The sequence below is a fragment of the Rattus norvegicus genome, chromosome 18 (genome assembly GCF_021556685.1).
Source record: "Rattus norvegicus strain SHRSP/BbbUtx chromosome 18, alternate assembly SHRSP_T2T, whole genome shotgun sequence".
Lineage (NCBI taxonomy): Eukaryota > Metazoa > Chordata > Mammalia > Rodentia > Muridae > Rattus > Rattus norvegicus.
In genome coordinates this window covers 44,922,501-44,938,887 of record NC_141551.1, presented here as the reverse complement: position 1 = coordinate 44,938,887, position 16,387 = coordinate 44,922,501, and the positions used below count along the sequence as shown (strand labels likewise).

Below are 16,387 nucleotides of genomic sequence, written 5' to 3'. Positions count from 1 at the left end.
TTTTCCAGTTCCATCAATTTCCCTGAAAATTACATAATTTCATTCTTTCTGCTAAATAAAATTTCATTGTGGATTTATAAATTTTTATTATCTACTTATCTGTGGATGGGTATCTATGCTGATTCCCTTTCCTTTTTATTGTGAATAGAACCGCTTCAAACAGGAATGTGCGGGTGTTTCTTTAGTAAATTATACAGTCCTTTGGATTTTTCCCCAGGAGTGGTATAGCTGGATCATACGGTGGTTCTAGATTTTAGGGACTCTCCACACCGATTTCCCAAGTGGCTGCATTTAGACTCTCTCCAGTGTTGCCCTTTGTCTTCTTGTTGATGGCTTCTTTGACAGGAATGAAACGGGACCCCATCATTCGAATTGTGTTCCTCTTATATTTCTTCATTTGAAAACTCTGCTCAGTTCCTTATTCCATTTTTGATAGACTGTTTTCCTGTTTAGTCTTCTAGTTCTTTGCATATTTTACTAATTCTGTCAGAGGTAAGCTTTAGGTCTTGCATTAAGGTTTTCGGTCCATTTGGAGTTGACGTTTGTGCAAGGTGAGAGATACTGAGTAGTTTCATTCCTTTCTATGTGAGTATCAGGTTTCCCCAGCATCATTTGTTAAAGAAGCATCGTTTCTACAGTGAGTACATGTGCCATTTTTGTCAAAATTCATGTGATTCTAGCTCCACAGATTTATGACTAGGTTTCTGTTTCATTCCATTGATCTACATGTGAGATTTTGGTGCCAAGTTCATGCTGTTTTTCTTCTATGGCTCTATAATGAAACTTGGACCCAGGCGCCCTCCTTATGTTATATATTATGTCATTATGTTATAATGACCTCTTTACACTTATCCTATTGTGATGGTTTATGTATGCTTGGCCCAGGGAGTGGTACTACTAGAAGGTGTGGCTCTGTTGGAGTGGATGTGGCCTTGCTGTGGTGAGTATGTAACTGTGGGTGTGGGCTTTGAGACCCCCATCCTAGCTTCCTGGAATCCGGTATTCTGCTAGCAGCCCTCAGATGAAGATGTAGAACTCTCAACTCCTCCTGCACCATGTCTACCTGGATGCTGCCATGCTCCTGCCTTAGTGATAATGAACTGAACCTCTGAACCTGTAAACCAGCCCTAATTCAATGATGTCCTTATAAGAGTTGCCTTGGCCAAGATGTCTGTTCACAGCAGTAAAGCCCTACCTAAGACACCTATATGACTGCAACTTCATACCCTTTGCCCCATCTATGGTGGTTTAAGTAAAAATGCCCCCCATAGGCTCATGAGGAGGGCACTTTTTGAGGATTAGGAAATGTGACTGGAGGAAGTGTGTCACTGGGAATGGGGCTTTGAGGTTTCAAATGTTGAAGGTGGGCCCAGTGCCTTTCTCTGTTCCTTCTGCCTGCAGTTGTAGAACTCTCAGCTCCCCTTTCAGCACCCTGTTTGCCTGCACACCACCGTGCTTTCTACCATGATGATAATGGACTGAGTAAACCTCTGAACCTGTAAGGCAGCCCCAGTGAAATGCCTTTCCTTAGAAGAGTTGCTGTGGTCATGGTATCTCTTCACAGCAACAGAAACCCCAGGACACCATCTCTTCCGCTCTCCTCTCTGCTCTGTCCTCGGTACGCACCATTCGTTTGTTGCTATACATTTTCATCTTTTTGGATCCCACATGTAGATGAGATTGTGTGTTTTTTTCTTTTTCTGTCTGGTTTATTTCACTTGGCACAGTGTCACCCTTGTTCACCTATAATGTCATCCTTGTGGTTACAGGTGTCAGGACTTACTTCCGTTTTCAGGAGAATTGTTATTCTATTTTACATGTTTAGTTTTTTATGCACAATTTATATTGCTCTTTCCATTTGTTCAGAAAAGAGTAATAATATCCTGGCAGTGGGCGAAGAGACACCTTGTGAATGGTGATGTTCTTATTATCAGTCAGGAGCAGAGCAGATGGCAGTCCTTTGTTCATCCTAGCTCGACGCCTGGCTTGGTGGCCAAAGCTATTTTATGCCTAGGACACATAAAAATCAAATCAAACCAAACCAGGCAGCACACAGCCCAGGAGGAGGAAGACAGAGAGACCTGCGTTCTGCTGTGCCACCCACAGACCTGCCCTCCAGTGCACAGCACAGCCAGGCCTTAGACACTGCTTGCTGCCATGCAAGACATCGTGGACTGAGGTCTCCCAGGGGCCCTGCCAGCCATATGGCCATCCTGCAGCTGGAGCCACTACAATGTGCATGTGTGTGGTGCTGGGATGGGAGAGAAAGAGAAGTGGAACAACTTAGGCATTATGAAGAGAGAGATGGAACTGGAGACTCAGTGGACAGGAATAGCCTCTTGTGAGGTTGGTAAGGTCCCAGCCCGAGCTTCTGCTAAGGACCATGTCTGAGTCCATGGCTACACAGTAGCAGGCAGTGTCGGTGTCGATATCCATTATCACTAGAGAACATGGTGACATCCCTGGGGTGTGCAGCCTCTGGGGACCACATGGATATGCCGGTACTGTGCAGAACTGACCCTGTCACTGGCTGTGGCGCTCTGGAGAGCTGCCTCCATCTCTCAGCTTTAGCAACACTTGGGAAATCTGGCCCTGCACCTTGGCCAGGCTGCACAGTGGAGTTGACCCTAGTGGCTGGGGTATGGGTGAGCTGGCCCTGAGGGGTGAGTATGGGAGAGCTGAACACACTGCTCGTCTGTGGTGGAGTGGTATGGATGCAGAGTTGATTCCCCCTTGCCCCTTGCCACCTGAGACAGTCGGGAACACAGCCCGCAGGTCATGAGCGGAGAACAATCCCTGCCCTTCACCAGCTGCAACACTGGACAGCAGGCCTTGCACCTCACCTGGACAGCACAACAGAGTTGACCCTGGTGTCAGGGCATGTGTGAGCCAGCTGTGAGATTGAGGGAGAGCTGTCCCTGCCACTCCTATGTCATGAGGTGGCTTAGGGAGGAGGTGATGCTTCCCTTGCCACCTACGGTAGTCAAGAGAGATGGCTGTGAGGACGAGAGAGCAGGAGAGCTACTAACTCTGCCTCTCAGTGACGGCAACGCTAGCCAGAATAGTGCTGGAGAGCTCGCCCTGGTGGTACAGATAAGGGAGAGCCAGTATGCTGACCAGTTCAGTTACTACTCAGGCCCAGACCCAGGGCTCTGAAGTGGCCCACCCCAAAGACTATATCTTCTATGAACAGTTGGGACAGGGGAAAGGGGCAGTCCTGCTAATCCAAAGCTACAGAATCTTTCTGATACAGGGTAACAACAAGATAACTGGGAGGAGTCCCGGTGAGGATCCAACATTGATGGTGTCACAGAAGTCAAGAGATCTTGAACCAGACCAATGATCCATTGTAATGAACATTTGCAAGTTAAGATGTGTGGATAGGATATACACATTGACATACTCCAGTTGCCATAATAAGATGTCCCTTATGGTTTGGTGTGTGTGTGTGTGTGTGTGTGTGTGTGTGTGTGTGTGTGTGTGTGTTTGGAGGGGGAAGGTTGCAAGGGTGAAGGGCAGATATGAGGTGATGGGGAGATGAGCAGGACTGGGGGTACATGATGTGAAACTCACAAAGAATCAATAAAAAGTTTTTTTTTAAAGAAAAGGATAATGCATATATATCATACTGTTATTTAGAATTGTAGATCATAAACATAACCCTCAATCTCCCAGTAGGTACGCTCCCACTAGATAGAACTGCATGTTGGTGTGAATATTTCAGTGCATTACAAACACTTAAAAAACCGAGTTCATACGAATACTAATAATTCTAATCAAAAGCAAAGGGCCTTGTTTTCTCCTCCTCCGTGACATACTTCTGTCTCTCTCATCCCCCAGGGACAGTGCTACCTCCAGGGAGAATTACTCAGTGACAAATCCTAGCCACCTTCCAGAATTATCCAGCAGGGTAGAGTGTTAACTCCAACAACTTCAATCTGCACGTGTACTAAGATGCCTGTCTCAGGATACGAACCTGAGGAAACCCAGGGTACAGCACACTGCCACTCACCTCCCCCTCAGACTCCCATCTGCTAACAATGCTCTTCTAACAGCCACCGGTGTGCAAGTGCAAAGCACAGTGGTACAATAACAGAATCATAAGCTATATTTGGAAAGCGGAACGCGGTGCATGTCCAGTAAGAAAAAGTGACTTCCTCATACTTCTTGCTATTTTCACAGTTGTTGTCTCTGTGCTTTTATAGCAAGAGATCTATGTTATTGACGGTAGCTTTGTTTGTGAGCTAGGTTGTAGGTGCACAGTTAGATGAGGGAAGAGAAGAAAGGAAGGAAAGGGGTGAGGGAAAGATAAATACCAGTGTCGGTAGGGTGAGTGCTTTGTCCTTACGTGGCTTTTATGAATCATGCACGTTAGCAAAGTGTCACTTGATCCACCACACGATCAAATGTGGGAACAAAGGAACATGAAGCCTGGTCGGATCTCAGGCAAAAAGGATGAATGTTTCCTTTCATTTAGTTATATAGGTTAAAAAATAAAAATAGTATTTTCAGATTGATAAATTTAATATGAGTTGAAAAATATAACCAAACATTTCTTAGCAGTTCTAAGGGATGAGGAAAAATACAAGTCATTGCCCTAAGCCTACTATAGACATAAAAGGGAAATATAATACTGAAAAAGTTTCTACATTGGATATAAGGAAGTCTTTTAAAAGCATGAACTAAACTCAGGGGACACAGGCAGTGGGATCACTTGAGCCATGAGCTTAGAGAGTGTGATGAGATCTTCATTTCAACGCATCCACAATGAGGCAAGAATAAAGCGTGAATTATATTTTAAATTTTAATTTATATTTTAAAGTTTATAATGCATGGGGAAGTTACTCCCCAAGTACCAACAGTGTGACTTTCTACACACTTTATTTTATGAACAAAAACGACATCACAAGTTGTTCAAAGATGTAACTCTTGGAATGGGAACGTTCTTGGCTCTCTTGTATTTGTCTAGATAGTGATTTTCGTTGAGCGCCCCTTTTGGGTGAAGCGTAGCAAGCACTGTTTATTATACATGAAGCTGCCTATGTTCACACTGTTTATTATATACGAAGCTGCCTAGGCGCTTGAGTTCACGCAATGAATGCAATCAATTAGATTTGCAGTAGTTCCTTCCTTGGTCTCTGAGGTACTCTGGTCCCACCAGTTGGAGACATCTCCATCGAATTGCTAGCTGTGACTGAGATTTGTGTGAGACTCCTGAAGGCATCCTGGGAGAGTTTACCTGCTTGACTTTAGCATCTGAACAACTGAACTTCCAGGTAAGCTGCAGGAGACACCCTGCATCTCTGCTTGCCGAGCTGCTTCACTTATCCAAGGGCAGCTCTCTAATTGCTGCCTGAGTTGTGAGATTTACATGGATTAAAGTGCAGACTTTGCTGCTGGTGTTGGTGAATGATTAAAGAGCAGACGTTACTGGCAGTGGGTAGTAGCAGGGGGAGGGAAGATCATTTTTAATTAGTGATATGACAACTGCTAGGGTTCTCGTAGTCAAGGGGATGGCTGCACACCCGTGCATGTAAGGACAACGTTAACTGGACAAAGTGGATTATAAGAAAAAATACACGATGTTGGGAGAAACACATGATGTGTGGGAGGAATTGGATGGGTAAAGAGAGTTCATATGACCATATTTTGTTGTGTACATGTGTGAAATTGTCAATGTGAAGAAAACAAAAGGAAACAGAGTTAAAATGTAAAAGACGCAACCTAGATTGTCAAATAAATGACTCTAGTTCTATCTGGTTTCTATGAATGAACTTAGTGCGGTCAGGAACTCTGCTTTCTCACTTGTGGAGGCCAGCCTCTGAAATAACTGTGGTCACTAACGCATCCATGGTTGAGCTTTCTCTAGTGGGAAGGACTAAGCCAAAAACAAATTTTGCACAAGTGACAAGAAACAGTGTTGTAGTTTGTGACCGACTTCCAGCTCCAGCCATTTACCCTTCCAGCTCTAGGTCTACCCACTTGGCCATGTAGAGCAGTGAAGAGCAGAGGGTGGATACCCCACGTAAGGCCCAGCTCTGTGTGGTTGGGTTGCACCCTCAGAAGACTTGAGCAGGAATGGGGCTAGAGAGAGGTAGAGTTCACAAGTTATTTAGAGGAGGGTATCAGACTACTGAGATTATCTTACTTTTCAGGTGGAAATGTAGCATGGGAACCAAAACATAAAACCTAGATCTTATCTAGTTAGAAGGTTAGCATTCACAATACACTAAATATTATTCTTTAATCTTATAGACTTTAACAAGCCAAATAGACACATGTAACTAAAGTGGATTTTCTAGTTTGGGGGCAGAGAGTTATGGATTATTCTGGATTGTACATACCAATCATCTTCTGTGCCATGTATTATTGTCTTGGAATACTTTTGGTTTGGCTAATTACATGTATTGAAGTATATGAGTCTCTTTAGTCTTTGACTATTGCCTTGCTTTGGTATTAGATACTGGCCACTGCATGTGTTTTGAGAAAAGAAATGGTTTTTCAAGGGCTAGGGATAATTTTAATTTTTCCAAACTGTAATGGTTGTCAACTTGACTATATCTTGAATGAACTACAGTCCAGAACTGGAAGGCTCACTTGGGGTCCAGGTCTTGAGGCTGGGAGATACAAGATTTTGACCTGGATCTTGGCATGGAGATCTTGAGGCAAAGTGGCTATGAATCCCAAGAGACTAAGGCAAGGGGATCTTTGAGTTTAAGGTCAACCTGGGACAAAACAAGTCCCAGATCCAGGCTTGGTGGCATACACCTTTAATCTGGGCCACACCTTCTGCTGGAGCTCTACATAAGGACATTGGAAGGAGGAAGATTCGCTCTTCTTCACCACTCACATCTACTTGCCAGCACTACTTGTTAGAATCTACTAGCCTTGTGGGACTGAGCAACTACTAGGTCCTTGGACTTCCCACTCACAACTGACCATTGTTGTGGAGTTGGCCTACAGACTGTAAGTCACCATAACAACTTCTCACACTATATAGAGACTATCCATAAGTTCTGTGACTCTAGAGAACCCTGACTAATACACAAACCTTTTTTGAAAAATGATGGTTCTTAAATGCTTTAACCTCCCTTGTAGCCCATCACCCACCAGAGGTAGTGGAAAAGAAAGGATATGGGGGAAGTGGACCTGTTTAGAAAGGTTTTTTTTTTGAGCAACTCCCATCTGTGGTGTCTGGAAATCAGCAGTGTAGTTCACAGGTTAGCCAGCAGCAGCTGGATCCACTCGCCAACACTTCACGGATACACTTTTCATAGGTACACCAGCAGTCCAGTTCAGTAGAGTCGAGATAGCAACAGCAGTGGCAGAACCTAGCAGAGACAGCTAGGCCTCAGCCTGGGCTGGAGTCAGCAGGAGGGACCCAGAGGGACACCAGGAGAAGTTCTTGGCTATGCCTCTCAGATTAAGTGAAGATGAGTGAAGATGCGAGACACACAAGTGTTGCACAGCTAGCTGTACCAGCAAGCCAAACTCTGTCTCCATCACTCCATCCTATTTATACTCTCCAACATCACGGTCCTCCATGTGCCTTGCCTCTGCATGGGTCTTGCCTCAGCATGTGCATCCAATCAGCCTGAGTCCTCGGAATCCAAACAAATGTGACTCAACTATGAAAAGTAAGGTGGGTGAATACATGGATATTGTTAGCAAAGAATCCTTCATCATGTGACCTTTCATGCATTTGCTTTAGCAGAACATCCTCTCTCCTGTGTCTGCTTCAGTGAAATGTTCTTTCTTGAATATGCCTTAGTCTTTCATCTGTGTCCATTTTAACAGCATGTACCTTTATGTATTTGCCCCAGCAAAACATCATCCAACTGACTTTCCAAAGAACCCGTTAGTTTCCATTTCACAGTTCAATGCTACATCTTGCCTAGTATGTAGAAGAACCCAATTTGGTTCTTAGAGCCACATCAAATGCACATGTACGTGTGTGCAAGACACACACACACACACACACACACACACACACACACACACACACACAACCTAAAACAATAAAAATGCAAGCTCTTTAGACATGGTCACTCATACCTGTAATTACATCACTTAAGGGTTAAAAGGATCATTGCCTTCTGATCAAAGCCAGTCTGAACTATACAGTGTGTTTAGACTACACTGGTCTAAATAGACTATTTCTTAAAACCAATCAAGAAAAAAATGTAAGAAATATTAGACTGATTTCAATGGCTATGTAACTTCTCAACTGAGACCACACCATTGTACTTAAGGCAGAATTAATTTCTCTCTGCTGCTCTGTTGCCAAGTTCTATAAACTGTTCCAGTTCTGGAACTTTTGTTCAAAAGTTACTTGAATATAAGAAAAAGTAATTTTTTAAAGCCAAGATATTTTAGAAAAGAGAAGAAACATTTTCAGCCTCCTATTTGCTGGCCTTTCCTTAACTGGCGCTCATATCACATCTCAAGTAAATAAAATAGAAACCAGGAAAGGGAATAACAATTGAAATGTAAATAAGAAATACTCAAGTTAATAAAGATTAAAAAAAATCATCCAACATACGTTCATGAACGGGGGACTTTGTACTGAAAAATCTAAAATCTCCCATGCGTGACTGTTACAATGTGTGCAGTCATACATTCCAACACCTGACAGTCTACTGTGATTTGAATACTTTGTTTTCTTTTAAACTTCCTCTTTCTTTTTAATAGCCACATCTGCTTTAGCAATTTTGTGACTTTTAAACTTCCTTTTGTGAAGGAGCTTTTAGCTTGTACAGTATTACAATTATCTTTTTTTGAAACTTGAAAAATAAAGTAAATGTGGTAATAAATTGAATTATAATTGCTTCTAAGAGAATATTTTCATTGTTGCTTTTTGGGAAAAGGGTCTCAAACATCCCAGTCTGGCACTGTCCTTGCTATGTAGTGGAGGACAGCCATGAACTTCTAATGCTATTGCATTCATATCCCAAGTGCTGGGAAGTTGATGTGTACCACCAAACCCAGTTTATGTGATATAGGGGTGTCTTGGTTATTTATTCATTTATTTATTTTTATCATGTTATCTGGAAAGAGGAAACCAATTTAAAAAATGCCTCAATAAGTTTGCCTATAGGGAGGACATTTTCTTTTTCTTTTCTTCTCTTTTTTTGGGGGAAGTGCATGTTCTTGATTAATAGGTGATATAAGAAAGCCCAGCTCATTTTAGGCAGTGCCACTCCTGGGTAGGTGGTCCTGGGTTGTATCAGAAAGCAGGCTGAGCAAGCCGGGGGGAGTAAGCCAATAAGCAGCACCCCACCACTGCTTCAGTTCTTGCCTCCAGCATCGTGGTCCTGTCTTGGCTTCCCTAAATGATGGGCCTTAATAGAGATCTGTAAGGCAAATAAACCTTTCCCTCCTCAAGTTGCTTTTGGTCATGATGTTTTATCACGGCAATAGAATTCTAACTAGGACGTGGGCTTTGTTCATGCTTGGTGAGCATTTTACCAACCAAACTACATCCCAGCCCCTCATTAAGAGATTTATGCCAAGCATATTTTCTGTATGAATTTTGGTTCAAGCATTTATGTAGTTACTACTAGAACAATGGTCAAAATATCTCCAGCTGAATCATCGGTGAATGTTTAATGGATTAGTGAAGAAATAGCAACTCAGGAAACAGAAATTCTAATCTTGGCTCCCTCTGACATCATTTGATGATGTCAAACCTTTCATTTTACTCTAAGCTATTTTTACCTTAGACCTTAAAAATATGGGAAAACTATTAATAACCCCGCCCCAGTTGTGGGAAGAATAAAAGAGGCTTCACAGTAGAAGAAGACAAACAGCACCAGGGGATAGGCTTTCTGAGAAGAGCCTGGCTAGGCAACGTGGCTGTCATTCCGCCTCATCTGTCGCACACAGGTGAACACATACATCTTCTTTAGCTTGTATGGCTGCGGGGAAGCACACAATGCAAAGACGCTGGTAACAGGCTTTATAAATCACCACGCACCCTCGAAATGTGGTCTAATTCCAGCAGTCACAGCAGGGCTCTGCTGCAGCCCTGTCTGCTGCAGCGTGAGACTCGCTATGATGCTGCCCTGTGTCAGAATGTTCGAAGCTGTGTGAGCGGCAAGGCGACATCCTGTTCAGCTTTGTGTGAATTTCTAGGCTGGCATTGTTACGAAATTCAAAGAGGGCTCATTTGAGAAGTCGGATTCTATTTCTGTCGAACCACATGTACACTACCTTAATGGTTTGCCTTTTTCTCAAGACTTACCCCATCTTTCTACTGTTTGCTTGTTTCTTGCTCCTTTTACGATGGGTGCTCTTCCTCTTGAAAGGCATGTTTACCAAGGATTCCCAAGGTCCTCTCTGCTCTTCAGAGTCCCTGGACCTCTACTGTACAGTCAAAGGCATCTGAAAATCTCAAAGGAACTGATCTACCGCTCACCAGCGCTACACAGGAAACAGCTGTGACTCTACCCCCTGCTCCTTCCAAAACCACACAAACACCCGGCATTTGGAGGGTATAGTTGAACTGAAGTTTTTAATTTTTTCTTTAATCTCTCACAGTTTTTCTCTCCCTCATACAAATATATGTATGTATAAACACAGCGCATTGTGATACACACACACACACACACACACACACACACACACACACACACACACAGTGCATTGTGGTTGATTCATCTCTATTACCCTCTGGTTTCTTGTTCCTTTTTCTCTGCACTCTTTCTTCCCAAGAATCCCTCAGTGGGTACATCACTGAGGAAAACTATAATCCCTCCTCCAGGAAACAACTAACAGTCGGAAAGGGATGGGGACTCATGTGTACCTCCTTTATTCATGATGGACAGGTGAGAGGCCCAATCCTGTGTAGGCATCTATAGCTGCTGTGTTCATGACTACAGGGACTGTATCATGTCTGAGTAGAGTGTTGTAGAGCACCCCCCCTCCCAACTTCCACCTCTTAAATCTTTTCATCTCTCTTCTACAATGTTTCCTAACTGTACTAAGCGTATTAGTTTTCTGTTGCTGTGATAAAATACAATGACCAGAAGTATAGGAGAAAGAGTTTATGGAGACTTTCAGTTTCAGAGGGAAAAACGGGGTCATTGGTAGACAAGCACGGTGTGGTTGGAGCAGCAATCTGAGAACTCAGATTGGAAAGCACAAAGCAGAGATGGGGGGGAAGGGAGGGAGGGAGGGAGAGAGAGAGAGCGAGCGAGCGAGCGAGCGAGAGAGAGAGAGAGAGGAGAGAGAGAGAGAACGAGAACTAGAAATGTTTCGAGTGGAGCCCACCTTCAGTGATACACTTACTCCAGCCAGCCCATGTAGGAGAAAATGCAAGCATTACCAGCGTATGTGGCACGCTGTGCTTCTAAATAAGAAGCACCGCTCGCTCGCCATGCTGCTGAAGGCACAACACTGTTCTGAGGTAGAGCAGCTGGTAGCTGGCTTGCAGACAAGTCTGCACTCTCCACGTCTGCTTTAATGTGCTTCTTAGGCATAGAGACCCTGGAGTATGAATGCTCTGTGTCCAATCTGAGGTAATGCACTAATCAATCAGTTGATAGGTTTGCACTGTGTAAGTGCTTGTTCATATATAATAAAGCAGATGCTGTTCCCTGAAACCATTTCTAGAGTGGTTTCTCTCCACACCCTTTACCGACAGAGGCATCGTGGTCTCACAGGGACACACACACACACACACACACACACACACACACACACACACACACACACACCCCGTATACTGGTAATGATGGCCATACCTTCTACACCCCTCCCCAGATATCCCCCACTGGAGGGCATTCACACTCAGACCATACTAACTCTCAGACTAGTTGTGGTGATAGACATAGCCTATTTAGCAGAACTTGTATTTTTATTTTTAGATTTTGCTTTATTTTATGTGTATGAGCTTTGTTGTAGTTGTGTTTATGGTTGTGGCACATCTATATGTGCACCACGGAGTTTAGAAGATGGTGTGAGATTCTCGGGGATTGGAGTTATTGGTGGTTATGTATCACCATGAGGGTGTCATCTGCAAGGACAAGTGATCTTAACCATTGAGTTATCTCTCCAGCTCTGAACTCACGTGATTAGAAATCAAAAGGGTGTTTATTAACAGAAGCATCAGTTTTAAACTTGGCTTTTTATATGAATGAGCTGAAGTCGACACTGCCCTTCTTCCTCTTGCCCCTGCTTGCTGTGTGCTGGAATTACAGGTTGGTACCACCATGCTTGACCCAACCATGGTGCTCCACACAGTATGGACACATTAGAATTCTTGTTGATACTACATCTTCTCTTCCTCAAATATCAGTCTCTATGTCCACAGAGGATACCGTTACTCAGTTATTCCAAGAACAGAAAGAAAGACTATTTTCCTCCTTTAGTCTACAGTTTTAACCACAAATCTGTGGGGGTTGGTCTGTTGCTGCTGTGTATTCAAATGCTAAATACTGGCCCCCAAGATCTGGTTGTATAAGTGATGCTATGTAAGCCTTGTTCCCCCAAGGAGTTATGGGTTAAAGTGGATACAACCAATTACTGGGGAGAATAGAAGATGAGGAATTTCAGTTACTGAGCTGCGGACAGCACAGGTAGGGACCATGAGGAAGGAGAGTGAAGGAGGAAGAAGAGAAAGAGATAGGTCTCCACTAGACAAGACAGACCAGAACACATGCCCAAGATAAATATTCCCCAAGACAGACTGCTGAGGCAGAAGTAAGCTATGTGAGATTCAAACAGCAGGTACTTGGGGAGAACAGTTGGGAAGTATGCAGTGTAGCCAACAGAAGTATAGACTAGGGCTAATCCCCCAGTAACTGTGTAAGAGCTGATTAAATAAGCCATAGGACTCTGCCTTGATCATTGGGGGCTGACTGGGCCATATTAATAACTAATAGAGTTTATTACTGTGTTAGGGTTTTTTTGCTGTGAACAGACACAAGACCAAGGCAACTCTTATAAGGACAACATTTAATTGGGGCTGGCTTACAGGTTCAGTGATTGTCTTAGTTAGGGTTTTATTGCTGTGAACAGGCACCATGACCAATACAAGTTTTATAAAGGACAACATTTAATTGGGGCTGGCTTACAGGTTCAGAGGTTCAGTCCATTATCATCAAGGCGGGAGCATGGCAGCGTCCAGGCAGGTGTGGCACAGTAGGAGCTGAGTTCTACATCTTTACCCCAAGGAAGCCAGGAACAGACTGAGCATCTTCAGTCAGCTAGGAGGAGGGTCTCCAAGCCCACCCTGACAGTGACACACTTCCCCCAACAGGGCCACACCTTCTAATAGTGTCACTTCCTGGGCCAAGCACATGCAAACCATCACAGAGGCTCAGTCCATTATCATCAAGGCAGGAGCATGGCAGCGTCCAGGCAGGCCTGATGCGGGAGGAGCTGAGAGTTCTGCATCTTCATCTGAAGATCCCTAGGAGAAGACCTCCTTCCAGGCAACCAGAACAAGGGTATTAAATCCCACACCTACAGCGACACACCTACTCCAACAAGGCCACACCTCCCAAGGATGCCATGGCCAAGGATATACAAACCATCACAATTATACCCCATTTAAACAGGCCAGTCTTTTGACTCATCTTGTTATCGTTTTCTTTTCCCTTCCTTTTTCCCTTCTTTCCTTCTGTGCTTTATAGACAAAACAATCTCACCCCACGCCCACCCCGGTTCAAAAAGTCATTTAACAGTAAGTTGTACATAATACTTTACTTCAGTGTTTAGTTGCCAAATGCAAGCAAATTCTCTAATGGTCACAATTATAAAAATAGGAATATTAACTGACACGATAATGTACATAATCTATAGCCCTATTCAAGTCTCCTCAATTTTCTAAATAAAAGATATTCACTTTCAGTTTCCCTAAACTTACAACATAAACCTTAATTACAATTGTCGTTCAGAGAGGGCCAGTATAGTTTCATATTAATTCCTTATTTTTATGTCTCTTTTTAAATGGTAGCCTGGGACCTGTCTCAGCAGGGATCTAGGAGCGATGTCTCTACAATTTACATGGTGCCTTTGTGTAGATACAGCTAATGAAGAAGGGACTTGGTTCCAAATGTCTGTTGTCAGATACTTCATTGGGAACCTCAAATGTCTAGATCTTGGTTTCCTTAGCTCCTTGGCAGTAGATGGTTATCTCAGAAAAACCCTGAGGTTCTAGGATTCCCTGAGGATAGTTTATACTCTCGTATTTAATTCTTAGGCTGAATTATAGCCTCATTCGGCTCCTTGATAACAGCCAGTGACAGTTCTTGACCTGACAGGGCTCTTTGCTTTGGAGGAAACGATGAATAGAGTCAGGCTTCTATCTATTCTACTACTAGGATACTTTTGAGTAAAGTACAGCTCCCACCCTTGAGGATCCTCCTCAGCCATATTCCAAGCTCTCTGCCCAGTCAGATACTGCACATTCTTCACTAGGAATGAGCCCTGTGAATCCTTCCTTCCATACGTCTTCCTTAATCCTGCAGACCTAAACTAAGTACCACACCTCGCATCCCAGCCTAGTTTAGTCAACACTGTTTTGTGCAGGCTTAACGTTCAGACTCCAGTCAGGACACATTTTGTTTGCTCTCACCTACAGACCCCTCTTATATCCTATTTAACCTCTGCCCAGTTATATCATGCACACTAAGGATCTAACCAGGTGAGTCTGGCTGATTATTGCCTCCATTCACCCCGAACCCCAGAACTATCCAAACTCCAGGATTAGACCAGGATACCCATCCTGCACATTAGCTCAGTTTCCTTCCAGTTGACTTCATTCCACTTAAGCTATAGCCAACCTTTAGGCCCAACCCAGCACATATATCCTGTGTTCCTCCCCAATCTTCTCTGTCCATATCAGACACAGAACTAATAAAAGAATTTCACATGTTGTCATGGTTTGAATATGCTTGGCCCAGGGACTGGCACTATTTGGAGGTGTAGCCTTGTTGGAATATGTGTGTCAGTGTGGGTGTGAACTTTAACACCTTCATCTTAGCTGACTAGGAGCCAGTCTTCTACTGGCAGCCTTCAGCAGAAGATGTAGAACTCTCAGTTCTTTCTGTACCACACCTACCTGGATGCTTCCATATTCCTGCCTTGATGATACTGGATTGCACCTCTGAACCTGTAACCCAGCCCCAATTAAATGTTGTCCTTTATAAAACTTGCCTTAGTCATGGTGACTGTTCACAGCAGTAAAACCCTAACTGATTAATATACATCTCCAGATGTCATTGTAAAAACAAAAATATTACGAGAGATGTAGGCAGGACCTCTGCACCACACACTCACAGATCCACATGTCCTGTAGAAATGTTTGCCCTTAAGAACCACCCAGATAAACCCCAAGAAGCAAAAAAATAAAAACATCATACACTTCATCAAATAACTTAAGGAGTTTAGGGAAGACACTTAGAAACAGCTCACTGAACTCAAAGATAGGGAACCTAAGGAGAACCAAGGGCTGAGTGATGCCCAAGGAAACAGAAGCAAGGCTGATAGAAATGACATGGGCAATCCGTGATTCGAAAACAGAATTCAATATGAAGATGGAAACGCTGACGAGAAAAGCTCAAGCCGAAGTGAAGAAAGAATTGAAAATTCCAATAGCTCAACTAGAAAACGCAAGGGAAAGCCTTGCAAGGAGAATGAATCCAGCAGACGAGACTCGAGACTCAAAGACAGAGGATCTAGATGAAATAAGCAAAGAATGTGAGAACCGTGAAGCAAAAACATAAAGAAGGGACTTCAGGAAATGTTGGACGCCATTAAAAGCCGGGACCTTTGAATTTTAGGCATAAGTGAGAGAAAAGAAGCCCGGGTCAATGGCATAGACCAGATCATAAACAAGATTATAGGAAAAAAAAACTTCCCTAAACTAAGACATAGCCATACAGATACAGGATGCAAACAGAACAATTAAACAACATCAGGGTCAGGAAATAAATTTCCCCAGCATATCTCGATCTATCTATCTATCTATCTATCTATCTATCTATCTATCTATCTATCTATCTATCTATCTTCAAATAAAGCATATTGAAAGCCACCTCTTAGGGAGGTAGGTCGTAGCCTCTCTTCCCCTCTCGGCACTGGGACCCAGTCTGGTTTGAATCTGTGAACGTGTCGTGCCTTCCGTCACAGTCTGTGAGTTCGCATGTGCATCAGCCCTGCTGTGTCCAGAAGCAGCTCTTTCCTTGGAGTTTTCCTTCGCTGGCTCTTACAGTTCTTACAGTTTCCCCCTTCTCCTTTGCACGGCTCCCAGAGTGCTGAGGGGTGGGGTTTGATGAAGACATCTCATTTAGGACTGAGTGTTCCAAAGTCTCTCACTCTCTCCAGATCGTTCTGCTGTGGGTCAGCTTTGTACAAGGTGATAAAAACGATTCAGCTTGCG

The 16,387-nt window shown here is 43.5% G+C and overlaps 2 long non-coding RNA genes and 1 other non-coding gene across 3 annotated transcripts; 2 read left to right on the top strand and 1 right to left on the bottom strand.

The window, feature by feature from the left end:
- Positions 1 to 508: 508 nt before the first annotated feature.
- On the top strand, positions 509 to 4,879 carry LOC147999784 (uncharacterized). The gene is made up of 3 exons (XR_015642959.1): positions 509 to 551; positions 886 to 940; positions 1,867 to 4,879. It is a non-coding gene; the product is annotated as an uncharacterized LOC147999784 (long non-coding RNA).
- LOC120098372 (small nucleolar RNA SNORA48) lies at positions 1,879 to 2,023 on the top strand. The gene has a single exon (XR_015643187.1). It is a non-coding gene; the product is annotated as a small nucleolar RNA SNORA48 (small nucleolar RNA).
- Positions 4,791 to 10,760, bottom strand: LOC120098148 (uncharacterized). The gene is made up of 2 exons (XR_015642952.1): positions 10,244 to 10,760; positions 4,791 to 7,628 (listed from the first exon to the last, which is right to left on the bottom strand). It is a non-coding gene; the product is annotated as an uncharacterized LOC120098148 (long non-coding RNA).
- Positions 10,761 to 16,387: the final 5,627 nt, after the last annotated feature.